Source organism: Hydra vulgaris, chromosome 03 (genome assembly GCF_038396675.1).
Source record: "Hydra vulgaris chromosome 03, alternate assembly HydraT2T_AEP".
NCBI classification, from domain to species: Eukaryota; Metazoa; Cnidaria; class Hydrozoa; order Anthoathecata; family Hydridae; genus Hydra; species Hydra vulgaris.
Window position 1 is genome coordinate 53,222,034 of NC_088922.1, and position 18,011 is coordinate 53,240,044.

The 18,011-nt window shown below is 28.7% G+C and overlaps 1 long non-coding RNA gene across 1 annotated transcript; it reads left to right on the forward strand.

Moving 5' to 3' along the window:
* The first annotated feature begins 6,475 nt into the window (after positions 1-6,475).
* LOC136078262 (uncharacterized) lies at positions 6,476-12,643 on the forward strand. Its single transcript, XR_010637656.1, has 3 exons — positions 6,476-6,638; positions 11,048-11,196; positions 11,484-12,643. It is a non-coding gene; the product is annotated as an uncharacterized LOC136078262 (long non-coding RNA).
* Positions 12,644-18,011: the final 5,368 nt, after the last annotated feature.

The window sequence follows — 18,011 nt, forward strand, 5'->3', positions numbered from 1 at the left end:
AAACAGCAGGTGGCTCAACAAGCAGCCTTCATACACATTTAAAAAAAAAGCATGATGTAATATTAAGAAAACTTCAACTGAAGAAAGAACCTTTTGCTCGAATGAATCAATAGACTTCGACTCATATTCAGATGCCGAAGAGCACGAAAACTATGGTGCCTTTGAAAATATTTCAAATGTATACGAGAAAGGATTAGTGATGGACTACGATATACAAGAACAAGATACAGAAATAACACATAGCCAAATTGGTACACTTATACAAAAAGTAAGGAAAATTGTGCAAATATTCAAACATTCACCATTAAAAAATGAGGTACTACAGAATTATGTAAAGCCCGAACTTCGCAAGGAATACTTCTTAATTGCAGATTCCAAAACTAGATGGAATAGCTTGTTAGCAATGCTCTAACGTTTTTACAAATTAAAGTCATGCATTCAAAAATCAGATATAGATTTAAAACTTGAAATAAACTTTACAGAAACTGATTTTGAAACAGTTACAGCTACTATCACAGTACTTTTGCCGGTAAAGCATTGAAATTTATGTTTGACAGGCTATGTGAAATTAAGTCATCATTGAGCATAGAATTTATGAGTGCTTCCAAACAACGTATTATTGCAAGAAAAACGCAGTTGTCCGATTTAGTTTCTTATCTGCATAAAGTTCTAGAAGATGGTATTAGAAACTCAAACTTATTAAGTTTTAACTTTCCACGTGCATCGAAAGCGAGTAATCTCAATTCACTTTTCGGCATTGTAAACCAGAAGGGACTTTGGAATTCTTTTTATTTTTTTATTTTTTAGGTGCCCCAAGAAGTCCTAACGGACTTGTCACAGAGCACCGCGGAAGTGCATTTAACCGGGAAGTTCACGCCTCCTTCCTTGCCGTAACGCAAAAATTTTTCCAGAGTTCGTTTCGAACCTGGATCTACTGCTTATAAAACAAGCGCTCTAACCACTGCGCCACGGCCGCACATCAAAGCATTGCTGTTGGCCGTAATCAAAGCACTGCTGTTGAAGAACGAGCCCGGGAAATTCTTCACTATGAAGTTAGCGAAGTTGAGATTGACGAAGAAAAAAAATTCAATGAAAAAAGACATGTACAAGGCCATTTGTAAACAAATAAACTATAAGTTGTCGGGAAACAACCACAACGCGCTGGTGATATAATCAAGTATCTAAAAAAAGAAATGAGTCTCTTCGAAGATGAAGGTGTGCGAGGAAAATATCTCCAACAGGTTTATGATCTTCTTTTAACAATTCGACCAACTAGCGTTGAATCCGAAGGAACATTTTCTACTGTCGGTATTAGTTTAAATAAGTTGGGGGGCAGAATAAACGACAAAACTCTGGATGCTCTATGTTTTTTAGGCGGTTACTTTCATGGAATAAAAGATAAAGGTTCTACCAAATAGATCAATAAATTTGCATTCATTTCAAGTTTTTGTGATTCTTAAATTTATTTACTTTGCTTTAAAAATTTAAAATATTTAATACCGGTTTTAATACCGGTATTCCTGTATTATATTTTTATAATACCGGAATACCGGTATTGATTTTTTGACCGGTATTGGATACTCTAGATTCAATCAAGAATTGCAAAATCTGAACAAATTGTGCAACGATTATCATCTTGATTACATAAAAACAAAAGATTCATCAATTTTTCAAATGTTAAAAAAAACTAAAAAAAAAACTTTCCTGATTCAGGGCTGACAACACCAAGGTGGGCATGTGCCCTCCCCCACCCCCCCCCCCCCCCCCACTATTTTTCTAAAAGACTTTCTTTTTTTTTCTTCCGGATTAACTATACTATACTTATATATACTATATATACTATACTTGACAACTCCCTTGAAATATTGTATAAAAATTAACTCAAAAAATAGAGTTACATACATAATAAAATTTTATGTTTAATTATAAAATAAACTATATTACATTAAACATTACATAAAATAAACCATAGCTTAAAACAATGTTCTATTTTTTTAAAAGCGAAGGCAAAAATAAAAATCATGTTTAGGGTAAAATACATTTAATCAAATCAAATTTCTTTAATTTAATACAAAATTAAATACAAAAACTTCAAACACATCAATTATAGACTTCTAAATGGATATTTAAATACATATAAATGTAATGTGAGTTTTTGAAATACAAAACAAAAATGTAGCATGATATTACTAAAGACAAACATGTATTCGACCAATACATATATATGTTTATAAATAAATTATTAATTAATAAGTAAAATAAAATTTATAGAAAAGTAAATTAAGGAGAGCAGTCAAATTTTAACATTTTTAAGGTTATTTAAGGACTTTTAAGGAGGATTTTTTTCCAAGGATATTTAAGGTTTTTGAGGAGGATTGGGAACCCTAAAAATACATGTCAATAAATAAATGACTGCATATTGAAACTTTCACAGCAAACATTGTTGTCGTGGATTTGCAGTGGACCTATATAGGTATTTTGCACTTTTTTTTGTGGTCAATTTTTGAAAAAGCAGACTGAAACAAGACAAAGACATTCTGCTTTTTCAAGCAATTTTGTTAGCTCCATGCCGTCTTTTATCAAAGAGGGAACATTAAACTTTGCTTTTTTTTGACTGAAAATATAGTTGTATACAACTTTTGGGTTATATATTGAAAGTGAGACAAGTTTTGATTCATGACTTTTTCGTGCAGCAACTATGTCTTTTTTTAACTGCTAGCAAGTTGCTTTGTAGAGTGGGCTGATAGATAGATGAGTAATGGATGAGCTAGCTAGCAGTTTTGACCAAAGGTTAAATTTCTTCTTTGTTAGATTTTTAATGCCTGTTGTAAACCATTTTGGTTTACAACAGGCATAAAATTTTTACATATTTAACTAATCCTTCTTTATATCGAAATTCAATGAGTTGGTTTATCATAATGGGATTGTTTTTGAACTTTTCAAGTTGGTTCCTCCATTCTGCATCTGCAAAAAATTTGTTTAAATTTTTATAGTCGCTTCTACCATAGTTTGGTTTAGTTAGTAAAAACACCCTGGTTGGTGAGATTGATGGTTCAAGCAGGAAACTCCATATAAGAGTGCAATGGAAATTATTTTTGATTGAGATGCCAAGAGATGGACCAATAATGAGTTCTATAATTCTGGAGGGGCAGTCAGTTAGCACCAGGTCAAGAGTATTATTGCCAAAAGTAGGTTTCGTGACATGCTGTGCAAGAGCTGCAGTGTTAAGAGATTCCAAAAAATCAGTGCTCGACATTGTTGCATTTTTCTTAGTGCTGCCACCAGCTGCTGTCCACTGTATTTCAGGGTGATTGAAATCACCAATTATTTGTAACTCCATACCTTTTTTTTGTGCAGCAGAAACTAATTGTTCTGTTGAGTTCTAAGCTTGCAGATGGCTCTCGATAAATACATCCAAAAAGGAATTTTTTACTTTTGTGAAATATTATACACCATAACTGGCCTAGCATTTTACTATGAAGCTCAATTGCATTAAAGTAGGATGCTTGTATATCTTGTCGTATATAAACTGCAACGCCACCATATGAATCAGGTGTGTTGTTGTTAAAAAGATTGTAATTTGGTAATTGGAAGCTGGAGTAATCACTGAACCAAGTTTCTGTGATTGCCACTATCATAGGGGAATTTAATGTTGTAACAGTTGAAGCAAGCTGTATAATTATAGTTATCGTTTAGAATTATTTATATATTTGGTATTCTAGCTAAGAGTTATAGTTACAGTTAAAGTTTATTAGATTGAATAAATAAAAAAAACTTATTGTATATAGTTTAGAATTATTTATTTATTTGGTATTTTAGCTGAGAGTAGTAGTCACAGTGCGACAAAATATAATAGTATAAAATTTTCCATAAATTTTTTTTTTTTTTAGACTTCCACTTCTAACGCGATAAGACGTGTTTTTGAGGAGGAAAAAAAATTTATAAATTTTTAATACTATGGTATTAAAAGCTGACTTTGAGGCTCTAGAAAAAAGAGTATCAGCTTTAGAAAAAGCAATCAAAGCTAAAGACGACCAGTTAACTGAAAAAAAATAGAAGAATTAATAAAAAAGTTAGAAGATAACAATTGTAACTATGAAAAAGATAACGAGGAACTTTGGACTGATGTTGTAAAAGGTGAAACAGTAAAAAAAAATATGGCTTTTCCGATATGCTAAATAGCTACGACTGGCATCTTGAATTCAAAAATTTAGATGCTAATGTTTCATACAACAAATTTGTCGATATTTACAATAAAGGTCTTATATATTTCATTCCAACAATTACAAAGAGAGTCGTTAAAACAAAAGCGCCATGAACTCTTAACTTAAAAAAGTTAATTAGAAAGAAAAGAAACCTCTGGAGAAAATGTTTACATAATCGTTTTTTAAACAAAGGAAATGTATTAGAATACAAATCAATTAGAAGTAAAGTAAAAAAAGAAATTAAGAACCAAATTAAATTATATGAAACAACCATCGCCTTAAACGTCAAAAATAACCCAAAAGCAATTTATGAATATATAAACAAAAAATCAAAAGTTAAAGAAGGAATTAACGCATTAAATGTAAACGGCAAACTTGAAACAAATTATTTATCAATAGCGCATTCATTAAATAACTATTTTAGCTCTGTTTTCACCAATGAAATTAGTGACAATATGCCATTCTTTAAAAATAGGACAAACATTATTTGTGATGACCCTACATTTTCACCAGACACAGTTTATATAATCCTGAAGTCACTAAATCCAAATAAATGTACAGGAGTAGATGGAGTTCACCCATTTTCTTTAAAGTGTTGCGCAGATGCGTTTTCACTTCCTTTATCACTTATTTTTAATAAATCGTACGACACTGGAATAATTCAATCGATGTGGTTAAATGCTAATATAACACCATTATTTAAAAGTGGAGATAAATCGGAACCATCAAGTTATCGACCAGTAGCACTTACTTCAGTTATAAGTAAAGTAATGAAACGTATCTTATAAGCTACATTTATGTCGCACTTAGAAAATAACAATCTCTTGACTAAGGAACAACATGGATTTTCTAAAAAAAAAAACTGTTGTACAAACCTTATAGAATTTATGGATCTAATAACTCAAGCAATGGAAGATAATTTACCAGTAGATATCATTTTCCTAGATATGAAAAAAGCTTTCGATTCCGTGCCTTACAACAGATTGTGTCTTAAACTAAAAAGTTATGGATTTAACAAAAAAGCAGTTAGATGGTACAAAAATTTCGTAAGTAACAGAGTGCAACGTGTCTTCTGCAACGGCGGATTTTCAAATTGGTCTCCAGTTACAAGTGGAGTACCGCAAGGGTCTGTCTTGGGTCCGTTTATGTTTATTGTTTATATAAACGACTTACCGAATGAGTTATCAACGAACTGTAAAATGTATGCTGATGATGTTAGAATAATTAACATAATTAGATCATCTTCTGACATAGAAAAGACGCAAACAGATCGAAACAAATTAATAATATGGTCACAATTATGGCTATTAAAATTTAATGTCAGCAAATGTAAACGCATGCATATAGGTAGCAAAAATACTAGGCATATATACACAATGTATGATTCAGTGCTAAATAGAGTTGAACTACCAGAAACAAAAATTGAAAAAGATTTAGGAATTATGATTTCAAACGACTTAAAATGGTCTAGTCAAGTTAGTTATGCATATGGTAAAGCTAATAAAATGTTAGGAAAAATAAAACATTCATTTAAAAACTTAGACATAAACGCATCTAAATTGTTGTACACCTCTCTTGTAAGACCGTATCTAGACTACGCAAATTCAGTGTGGTGTCCTTACTTAGAACAAGATAAAAAAAATTGAATTGATACAACGTAAAGCAACACCAATAAAATGAATTCAAGGGAAAAACTATGAAAGTAGACTAACCTACTATAAATTAACGACTCTTGAAAAAAGACGCGAACGTAATGACTTAATCCAACTTTTGAAAATAGTAAAAAAAATAGATAACTTAACATTGGAATACCCACCAGATTTAATAACTTCAAATACGAAAGGTCACAATATGAGGTTTCATAGACAATTAATTAAAAATCCAAAGAGGTACTATTTCTTAACAAACCGTGTTATTAACAGCTGGAATAATTTAGATCAAAACATTAAAGATTCTAAAACACTTGAACAATTTAAATCAAAGTTGGGCTTATTTTTAACATAAATTGGCTGTTAAAGCCTAGATTACCTAGGCTCCGTACATTGTCATTGTACATGTACACAGTTATTATTATTAAATTATTATTAAATTATTAAAAATTATTTTTGCACTACAAGTTATCTGATAAAAAATAGACTTGGATAATTTCTTATTGATATATTATTTCATTTTAATTTCTTTTTTGATATTTATTACATTTCAAGCAAAAGATTGTTTCTTTGTTTAAATAAAAATTGTTCTTAAAATTAAAAAGATGCAAATTAATAATGTGCTTTTATTTTGATTAGGTATGGTGAGTTAGGCTGTTTACCCTTGATACTTTTAGAAATGATGTGACAGTTAAACCTCAACAATTGATGTTTAAATTTTTAGTCATAGACTAAAAGCCAGGGCAAATATATCAACACACGTATTTAAAAAAGAGACATGAAGGTTAGTTTTTAATATTATCTAGTAGATAATAATATATAAAAATATTCCTATTTATGTAAATTAAGGCAAGCTTTTATCAGTTTATGTTTATCAAGTTGATCACTTATGCTTATGCTTATGATCTGTTATAAGAAATAATGTTCTCTTTATAAAATTATTTTTAAACTAATGTATACACTGACTATTTTAGTCCTAAAGTTAATATTTTCTCTTGCTATTTGATATATTTGCGGATTAGCTGGGTTACATATTGTTCTTTGCTGATTTTTTACAAAAATATTGTCGACGTATGTTTTTGAAGTTCTATGTTTTTTTTAAAGAGTAGTTTTGGGGCAAATGTTGATAGATTTTAATGTTCTTAAGTAAATCTGCTTTATTTTGTGTTTAATTTTGAGATTCCTTGCACTCAGTAATAATGCGCTTTGAATATACAATATGTGTTTTGGAGTCTTTTAATTAGGTGAATGAGCTAAAGCACTGTCATTATTGGTCTGTGTTTATTTCTACATTCAAGCCAATTTTTATGTAAAGAATAAGAGGTTAAAAAAATAGTTGATATTTTAATTTATGTGTTTAATAAATTATTCTTGTTCAGAACAGTAGTGTCAAAACTTATTTTATTGTATTAAAGCTTCTAAACTTATGAACCTTTTTTTTAAATTAGCTTTATACAAAAACATAAATAGAACATAGAAAGAAAAAAAAAAGTGTTTACAATAAACAACCCTTGAAGTATAAATGCCAAATTGGTAGTGTGCAAAGACCTTTTGCTTATAACAATTGTGCTGAAATTCAGCCTTTGAATATATTGTCAACTTATGATGTTTTTAAATTTATAAGTATACATCAATGCAAACATCTCTATAAATATCTTATCTCTATAAATCCTAAATCCACCCTTGTATGGAACACTTTTGCCATATCTTGGGCGGATCTTCTAGTGATGTCCTTTCTCGTTTAGACAAGGTGCAAAAATGAATTGTTTTTGCACCTTGACCTGCTCTTGCAACAAACAAGGAGCTGCTCTTGCAGCCAACCTCCAACCATTATAACATTACCGTAATGTTGCTTCTCTTTCTATTTTTTATTATTACTACAATGGACACTGCTCTAAAGAGCTAGCGTCTATTGTGCCATTTAATAAAATTCATTCTTGTGTTACTCATCATTCAATAAATTCTAACTGTTTTACTATGACTGTTCCTAAGTGCTCCCAAAATTCTTATTCGTCTAGTTTTTTTCCTTAAACTTTTTTTTTCACATGCTTCATCTTGTTTTCCTGATTCATATAATTCACAATCTATTAATTTTTCTGTTATTCGTTATCTTGCTCTATAAATTTCATCTTTTCTGTAAGTAGTAGTTGCTTGCAGCCTTGTTGAAAATAACGATGATAAAAAAAAAAGATTTTCAATGTTAGCCCAACGTATTGCATTAGCTGGGATGTTATTTTACACTTTGTTTATTGTATTGCTAAATTTTTTATTACAAAAAAAATTCTTATTTTAGTAATAAAAAAATTAGCAATACAATAAACAAAGTAAATGATATAAAATTTCCCAAGAAGTGAACTAAAATTAGATTCATCTATAGTCTGCAGTAATTTATGTTTTAAAAACTATTTTACCTAGCTCAAAAACATATAACAGTATATTGGACAGCAAACAAATAAGATAATAAAGGCTTTTACCAACCAATCTGTAGATAAAATAATTAAATCTTTATGCTAAGTAATACAAATGATTAAAAACTTTACTATTCTTAGGTCACAAGCAATTCATGACATAACTATTAACAATAACAAATTATTTAGTTAAAGCATAAAAAGTAAATAAGTTTCTCACCAGTCAATCATCGCAATTGAAACTTGTTAAACTAATTAGCCAAGCACACTTTATAAGCCTTTTTCCTTTAAGCAGAATCTTTTTCACAATTAATGACTGAATTTTTAATTTTACATGCAAACGATCCAAAAAACATTACGCGGAATAATTTTTGGATTATTGGCATGTTTTTATTCTACAATAAAACGCATAATGTAGAACTGTCTTCAAAAAATCTTTTAGGCATCAACCAAAAAAAATCCACCCAGTTATTAATTAAATCATATCCTTAAAGTGTCCTAAAAATAAAAACAACCACATTGCAAAATAAGAAAGTAGTCAAAAATAAAATAATCTTACACTACCTCCTGTAAAATGAATTATAAATAATTTTGACACAAATATATTGCTGAAATTGAACATGTAGGAAAAAAAAGATACTGCGCAGCTTTCTGTTTAAGGAACAAATCAAATCAAAACAACATCATAAAAAAATAGCCAAAAAAATACGTAAAAGGTACAGCAACATATTTCAAGTGTAACAATATTGATCAAGATAACGCCATACATAATGGTCACAATATAAGTCTCTATATTATAGAGACTTATATTGTGATTTTTGACTTATATATTATAAGTCAAAAACCAGGCTTTATAAATACAACATATAAAAGTCATTTTTGACACAGGCTTTGAGCTATTATTCATTTTACTAAAGTGTATGTCTGATAACAATATTATTTTCAACACAAATATTAAAAACTCAATTTATCTTGCAGATAATACACCAGTAAATATAACTGGCTGATATGATGGCACATAAAAGAGAACCACTTCTAACTAACTAAATTTTTTGTGTGGAGACAACTAAAAACTTCACCTCTTATCATTGGTATCTCAACTTTTACACTTTGTTTTGGAGCAAAATTCTAAACAATTCAATTTCGCCTTACTCTATCTTGTATAAAGTATAAACTTTATGAACTTTTTTCTGAAATTGACTCACTTCAATTTACACCTTTAAGATGACACAATTTAAAGAAAATAATCCAGTATTTATTAATAACAAAGGCCAACAAAAAAAAAAAATTTTCTGGTGCCGCGCAAACAATTTGTTATTTGTATAGCATTTCTCATTTTGATTTCAAATATGCAACTCTTTTTTTACCATCACGTCAAGTTGTAAAGATATTTAGGTTCAAATCTTAAGTATTTAGGGTAAAGCCCCTAATATTGTCGAAAAAAAAGTTATTCAAAAGTATGTCAACCTAGGTCTCAAAAGAAGCGTATTTTCATAGAGATTTTAAAAATGTTATTCATTTGTAATAAAAATAAGTATTTTTTGTATTATTGCTGAATATCATTCTGTTGAAATTTTTTTAAGAGTCTTTATCATTTTTTCACATATTTTTTTTGTCAATAAATTTTAAGAAAAATTATTTATGTTTTTTATAATCTTTGAACCTAAGATTTGAACCTAAATAACTTTACAACTTTTATAAGATTTGAACCTAAATAACTTTACAACTTGACGTGATGGTAAAAAAAGAGTTGCATATTTGAAATCAAAATGAGAAATGCTATACAAAAAACAAATTGTTTGCTCGGCACCAGAAAAAATTTTTTTTTTTGTTGACCTGTGTAATTATTCCTCTCCTAAATGATGCTAAAATTTAAATTAGTCAAAGCCCCATGGAGAGTTCGATGCTTTTAATTGATTTCTCTAATTCTATAAAAATACCTAGTATATAAATACCTAGTATATAAATACTTATTCTTGTCTTGAATATATGACCTTTGAAAATTAGCAATTTTAATATAAATAGTCAACTGCGTTTTCCTTTTTAAATATTAACTCACTTATATAAAAATAATGTTACTAATGTTATTAAATTTTTTTTTCTCGCTTAACCCATCCCATTCGCTTTTAACTTTTTCGCTTTCCCGACCTTCGCTTTTAAAATTTTCGCTCTTAAAAGTTTCGCTTTTAAGACACCGAACCCCAAAATTGTGACCGTTAAATAACAACAAAAATTTTTTTTTAATTTTGACGTCACCTTTATAATGGCTTCTTTTACTTAAATATGAAAAAAATGAAGTCCAAAAATATATTTTTTGGACTTCATTTTTTCATATTGTCCATTGTCCAAATTAACACCACCGTACATTGGAGAACATTGATGTTTTTGTATCTCCAAGGCTTCACGGACTTTTCTTTCAAATTTTTTATCCTCAACTTCAAGTGTTTCTGCCCTATCCCATTCAATATCCTCATCGCAATTTACTTTATGCAAAGCTAATGCAGACTGTTTTAACTTGCCTTCAGTCAAAAAATTTTGGTGTTGTTGAACCCTTGTTCTTATTTGAAGTTTCGATTCACCGACATACACTTTGGAGCATTTGCACTTAATTAAATAGGTTTCAGGTTGGCTGTTGCGTGGTAATTTTGATTTGTTTCTAGACGTTAATAGTGTTTTTAGGTTAGCATTTGACTTAAAAACAGTTCTATAACCAGTTTTTCTGAATATTCTTCTAAGTCTGGGAGATATTATTGGTATCCATAGTAAAGTAATTTTTTACTTTCAGGAAAAAAAGAGAACTTTGAAAAGCATATTGACTATATTCCATCAGTGAATATGTTCGGTGCTAAAAAAATATTGTGGAATCATCCCACCGACATAACCGATTGTTGTCACAAAATGAAAGGAGAATAAACAGATTGAACAATTCTCTTGGTATATAGTTTATCTTGTTGTTTAAATTTTTTTTGTAAAAACTGTTTATGTAATAGTTGCAATTTATTTTTGTTATGCATTAAAACTAAGCATTTATAAATTATGCGTTTATTGCTTTTTTTTATAGATAAAATGTTTAATAGCTCGTAGAGCACAAACTTTATTAATATGAAATATCAAATTTACAACTTTTGCTTGCTAATAAAATAGTTGAATCAGACCATTTTTTTTTTTTAATGCCTGGTTTGTATTTACTATATACCTAAAACATACAAATATTTTTTTAGAATATCGTGTACAAAAAAGTCTTTGCAATAAATCTCAAGTTGATGAAGTCAGTGAACAAATAAATATTGACAATCCGTTGACTGCAGTGGAGGATGTTAGTGTCTTGAACAAACAAGAAACAACAACTGAATTTAGTGAAGACATTGGTTTTAATTTGATTAGCAAAGACATTGGTTTCAATTTGATAACAGATTCATCAAAACAGAGTGCACAAGTAAATTCAACAACAACAATTAAGAAACAACAATTGAGAATCCAGAAAGAGATGCAATATACATAGAAATGAATAATTTATGTGAAGAAACATATAATCTTCGTTTAGAAGTATCAGATTTGAAATTAAAGACAAATTCTCCATTTAGTTATGCAAACATTATCATGTATAAAGAAAAGTGTGTAACATTAGCAGGTTAAGAGTTAGATGTTTTGGAAAAACTTTTACTAATTTGATTGCAAAAGTCAGCGATGGGAGAAATTCAAAGGAAGAAATCTATAATCAAATCATGGTATGTATAATTAAATTATACATACCATAATTACACCTTTGAAAATATTGCTTTCATATGCAACATTGCAAAACAAACAGCCATAAATTATTTTTGGAAGTGGATAGATATTATGTATTTAAAGTTAAATTGCTTAATCAAAATGCAAAAACGAGATCACTTGTTTAGCACTATTCCTGCAGTTTTCAAAGCAAAGTTCCCAAGATTAATGATTATTAGATTTGATTATCACTACTTCTAATCATTCACTAAAAGCCAAAAATCATGTTTTAAACCAAAACATATATTTAATGTTGCATTTTTTATCTTTAGGGTTGTTCTTAGGTCACAAAAACAATCAATCGAATTTCTTCTTTGTTATTTCTTCGGTCACATTTTAAATTACTTTTTTATTTTTCACATTAGCATAATACAAAAGACATTAATGTGTAAATAATGTTTTCAACATAAATTGGTTCCATTTTCTTTAGTAGAGTTTCTGCGGTTGTCACTGGTTTTCGTGAACGAATTTAAAAAGTCCTTAATGTTAAGCATTTTCTAAAATCCAAGACGGAATATCGTTAATCCTCATACCATTTACTATAAACTTTATAAATATTGTTACAATGTTATAATTCAAATTGTTATAATTAGTAATTTTGATCATTGTATTATTATACTGTGAAAAATAATTTTTATTTATAACATTTATTCCACATATGTTAAAAATATGCAGAATAGATATTACACTGTGGAAAATTTAAAGCAAAATATATAGTTATAAATATATAGTTTTTAAATATTATTAGAAATGAATATGTAGTATTTTTGTTTTATTTATTGACCTGTCTGTAAACTGTGCAATAATTTCAAAATGATGAACTAATTGAACTCCATGATTCCTTTATGCATATTTGGACAGATTAATTGTAATTTAACGCTAAATTTTGTTCTAAAAAGTCAAGTAAAATCTCTTCAGCCGGTAAAATAGATTGTTCTGTCTAATTCCGACATATTTAAAAAAGAAATTTTATATTATAATTTCTTTTTTACATTTTTTGTTACATATTGTAATCAGTATTAAAATGTAAAGTAATTGTTTCGTTTGAAGTTGTTGTCATTAAGCAAATAAACAGTCATCGTCTGTCCTTGAGGTTCTTTTTTCGGACTTCCAAGTGCAATCCCCGTGTAATTTATGTATTACTTATTGACATAGGTATTTTATATTATTTATATTAAGTATTATGTGTTTAAAAAAACTATTAATGTGTTTAAGTAAACACACTATTACTGTATTAGTGTGTTTCTCAATTAAGTAAACACACTAAAAGTATTAGCGTTTAATATGTAACCTAATATAAAATTTCCTGTAATAAATTTATTAGTTGTATAAAAAGCTTATCTATGAAATCTAACTTATTTTGATAACATTCAGTAGCCTCTTTCGATAGTTTTTTTAATAATCATAAGACATTTTCAAAGCGTTTAAGTAGTGTTATACTGAAATCAATGCAATTGTTTCCCCCCATATCATAATGGTAGATACTTTTATTTTTTAATTACGCAATGATCACGTGGTTTTTTTGCCGCAAGAATAAGAAACTCCTTTCACATTTAAAGTTCCTTTTACATTTGTATTAAAAATGCGTTTTCAAAAGCGTAGGGTTTTGCAAACGTCACGAAAATTTATCATAACTAGTGCCTAGACTCCTTGCGGACAAACAAATCAAATAATGGCTGTAAACTGTAGGACTTTAGCCTGCATTTCTCTTACTGACGATGATGTTCCTGGTGCTAAACTGCTTAAAATTCTATTGGAATGCAGTTTAAATGAGCTTAAAAGGTGACTAGAGTGTCATAAGCTAAAACAAAGTGGGAGAAAAGAAGAACTTGTGTTGAGAGTCCAGAGAGCTATAAACTTAAATCTTCCTGTCGATTTTAAAGTCTTTAAGATCGACAAGAAGATTTAAGTTTATAGCTCCTCTTTAATAAAGAGGACGAAGGAAAATGGTATAATATGAAAAAACTGCGTCTATATAAACTAACCTTAAAGAATCAACAAATACATCTTCATCTTTTCCTGTTAAAGAATGGAAACGGTTTCCTTCCAGAAATTTACCTTCTAACTTTAATTATGGACATGTTTATTATTTTGTTGTTGAGTCTGTTTCCAATGCATATATTTCTTACTCTCCAGCAGTTGATGACTTACAGCAAGATATAGATGAGATTGATTGTGAGGATACTGTTACTGCTTTTAAAGAGTGGAAGGTTGCGTTTAAAGAGTGGATTTGTTGAAAATATACAAGATAATTTTTCTTCTGCAGGTGAAATTTATTTTGTTAGAAGACATGTTCATCATTCAATGAAGTCTGAAAAACCTCTTCTTATTTTTATAGCTATTAGCAATGCTAGTGGATATATTAAATATACTTCATGCAATTAATTGCAAAGCTAGCGAAATTAGCAGATGCTGTCATGTTACTGCACTTCTTTTGTATTTAAGTGATTATGTCACAGTTTACTTATGACGTAAACTGTAAATTTGTTTCACATTTTGTTACTGATCTTCAATTAATCTCATTGCAAAACAGTCAAAATCAATCCATGTGGGAAATGCTCTTACAGATTAAATATGATGATTTCCATTTATCTAATGAAGATACTATTTATGATAGAGAACTTGTTCAAAATTTTGAAGAATCTTTGTTATTAAATAGTAAAAAATTTCTTAGAAAAAATATAATTTTTGGTGAAATACAGTGTACCAGATACAGTTAATCAAGCCAAATCTTTAACATGGCATCAAGCAAGATGGTTTCGTATAACAGCATTTGTATCCAAAAAATGTGTTAATTTAGGGGAATCATTAGATTCTTGTTCGAAGATTTCTTTATTCACTTTTCTTGAAAAAAGATTCTGGTTTTCCGAAAATAATATAACAATGGATATGAAATATGGCATAGATGAAAAACCAAATATTACAAATAAAGTTGTTGTGAACAGTGGAATTTGGATCAACCAAAAATATCCACATTTAGATGCTACTCCAGATGGTCTTATTTATGATGATGACAAGAAGTTATGTGGTATTTTGAAATAAAGTGTTTGAAAATATTTAAAAGTCAATCTGTTAATGATATAATAAAGCTTTCAAGTGATGAAAAACTAAAAGCTATAATAAGTAGACAATGTTTTTCCATTGTAGATCAGAAACTTATTTCAAAAAAGTCACACATGTATTACTACCAATTTCAACATCAACTTCTGGTTACGCAATGTTTGTACTGTGATTTTGTTATGCATTCTGGTGTTGGAGATCCCCATATTGAGCGAATCTTCCCAAATGAAGATCTTCACAGACATATTATTCAATCTACTAGTTGTTTTGGTCTAAAGATCAGGTACCTGAGTACTTCATTATGAAAGCTCCACGAAAACTTATGCCTGAGATTTTAAACTAAATTGTATTTATTGTAAAACTAAAAAACCTATGGAACGTAATATGAGACATGTTTAAGTTGATTATTTCTTGCTTATTTATTACTTATTTGTGAAGTATTTTTTTTAGTCTTTGAATATCTATACTTGTTTATGCATTAATATAAGCATTGCCATGAAACACAGATAATAAATATTTAAAAAGATTTTAAAAGATTTGATTTGGGGTTTTATTTTTTGTAAAATTCCATTCGAATGTTTAATTTTGATATGAACTAGTTTCCATCTAACACTTTAGGGGGCTATCTATAAAGTACATAAAGAGGCATCCTTAAAGTACATAAAGTACCATTAAACCACTGATTTTGGAACCCCCTCCCTCCTTGTACGCTCGTGTTGTATTACTCTGTACTTAACTAAAACCTTAAATATTACTTAATGTACTTATTTAACTTAAAATAACATCATGTTGTAACATTTTAAGAGAAATGATTAAAACCAGGTTGCTTAAAGAAAAAAAAAAGGATTCAGAAAAAGCTTTTTACTTCTTTTCTCGCTACCATCTAATTACGTTGCAAAAAATAAAAATATTATTTGGAACGATTATCGCTTGATATATATTCTCTCTCTTCGTTATTAATAAAGAAATTTAAAATTTTGAAATAGTTTTGACCGTACTTTATGGAAGGTCACTTCCGGTCTATAAATGTTATACTGTGCATAAATACGTACGGTCTATGAATGTTATAGGGTGCAAAACCCTATAACATTTCTTCAAAATTGATAGACGGGGATCTTAATAATCTCCGGAAGTGGAAGCTGTGGAAGGATGCAGGTTAGGAAAAATTACAAGCATCCCCTCTCGATTATTTGGCAGACAAGAGTACGCAGGTATGATCGGAAGGAAATATGCAGGTTTTACTGCGTATTTCTAGACTGTTTTCGACAACGCTGACCGTATTTAGGTGCCGCCTAAATTCAAAATAAATAATCTTTTTGTCCCCAAGGAAAACAAGATAAGAAAAAAATTATTTATATTTTTAGTAAAATATCTTTACGGCACTTGTGCTGCTTGAAACTGTCCAGGATGATCGGAGACACGTTTAAAATATAGAAAGCCTTACTTATTTCTTCAAAATTTGAAAGAATAATTTATCGTGTTTTTAAACGTCAATAGTTAAGAATAAATGTAAAATTATGGTATTTTTAACTATAAAACCAATGTTATTTTAAAATATGAATAATGAAAAAGAAAAGAAAAAATTTATGAATATATTAAATTAATGGATCCAGGGCTGCGGATATTCTTGGGAATATATAAAAAAATTCCTGACTTTCAATGACAGTACTTAAATTGCAGGACTTTCCAGAATATAACCTATAACTATCATTAATTTCAAATAACGTAGAATTGATACTGATACCGTACTTAAGAAGTACCCAAATGTGTTATTTTAAAGATTTAAACTATAAAATTACTTATATATTATTATTACATTTCTTTATTAAATTAAGGAACTTTACAAGCTCTAAAAATATAACAATCTGATATATAAATATGATCATTTTGTTTTTTCATTTTCGAGTAAACATCACCCAAAAAAACAAAGGAATTTCCACAGTAGAACATTGAAATCCTGATTTTCTAAATTCAATTTATTTGAAATGATTTTATATTGCCTAATACAGTTGTTTAATCTTTGATAAATAAACGTGTATTAACCCTAGAATTATTAAAATTAAAAAACTGTATTTGTTCAATATAGATTGTTTAACAATGGATATTGAAGAAATTAATTCGGGAGTGGCAATATGCAAAGTTTTTGTGTGAATTTTAATCAAAATAATTTAAAATAATAAATAAAAAAAAAGAATAAGTAACTTCTTAACTATAACTATCATATAATTATTAAACACACAAACAATCTTGAAAGATTGTTTGTGTGTTTAAATCCCATTTATTAAATATATCAACATCTGTAATGCTTCTCTCATACAAGTCTGATACAAAACAAGCTGCACCATTAGGATTCACAGCAATAAGACATTTCATAGTGCGAAGATGCTTGTATGATGAATATGTGTTTCCTTGTTGAGCATAATTTCTTAGAACCTCACATCTAAACTCTGTACAGTCAATAGTAGCTCGGATATTTTTGAATGTTCGAAATACTTTACGTAATGTTTTTTTGAAAACTTCATGTTCTGGAAACATTTTATATTTAAGACGTTTAAAATGAAACATATATATTACACAGGCCAACAAAAAAAAATTTTTTTTCTGGTGCCGAGCAAACAATTTGTTTTTTGTATAGCATTTCTCATTTTGATTTCAAATATGCCACTCTTTTTTTACCATCACGTCAAGTTGTAAAGATATTTAGGTTCAAATCTTAAGTATTTAGGGTAAAGTCCCTAATATTGTCGAAAAAAAAGTTATTCAAAAATATGTCAACCTGGGTCTCAAAAGAAGCGTATTTTCATAGAGATTTTAGAAAACATAAATATTTTTCCTTAAAATTTATTGACAAAAAAATTATGTGAAAAAATGCTAAAGACTTAAAAAAATTTCAACAGAATGTTATTCAGCAATAATACAAA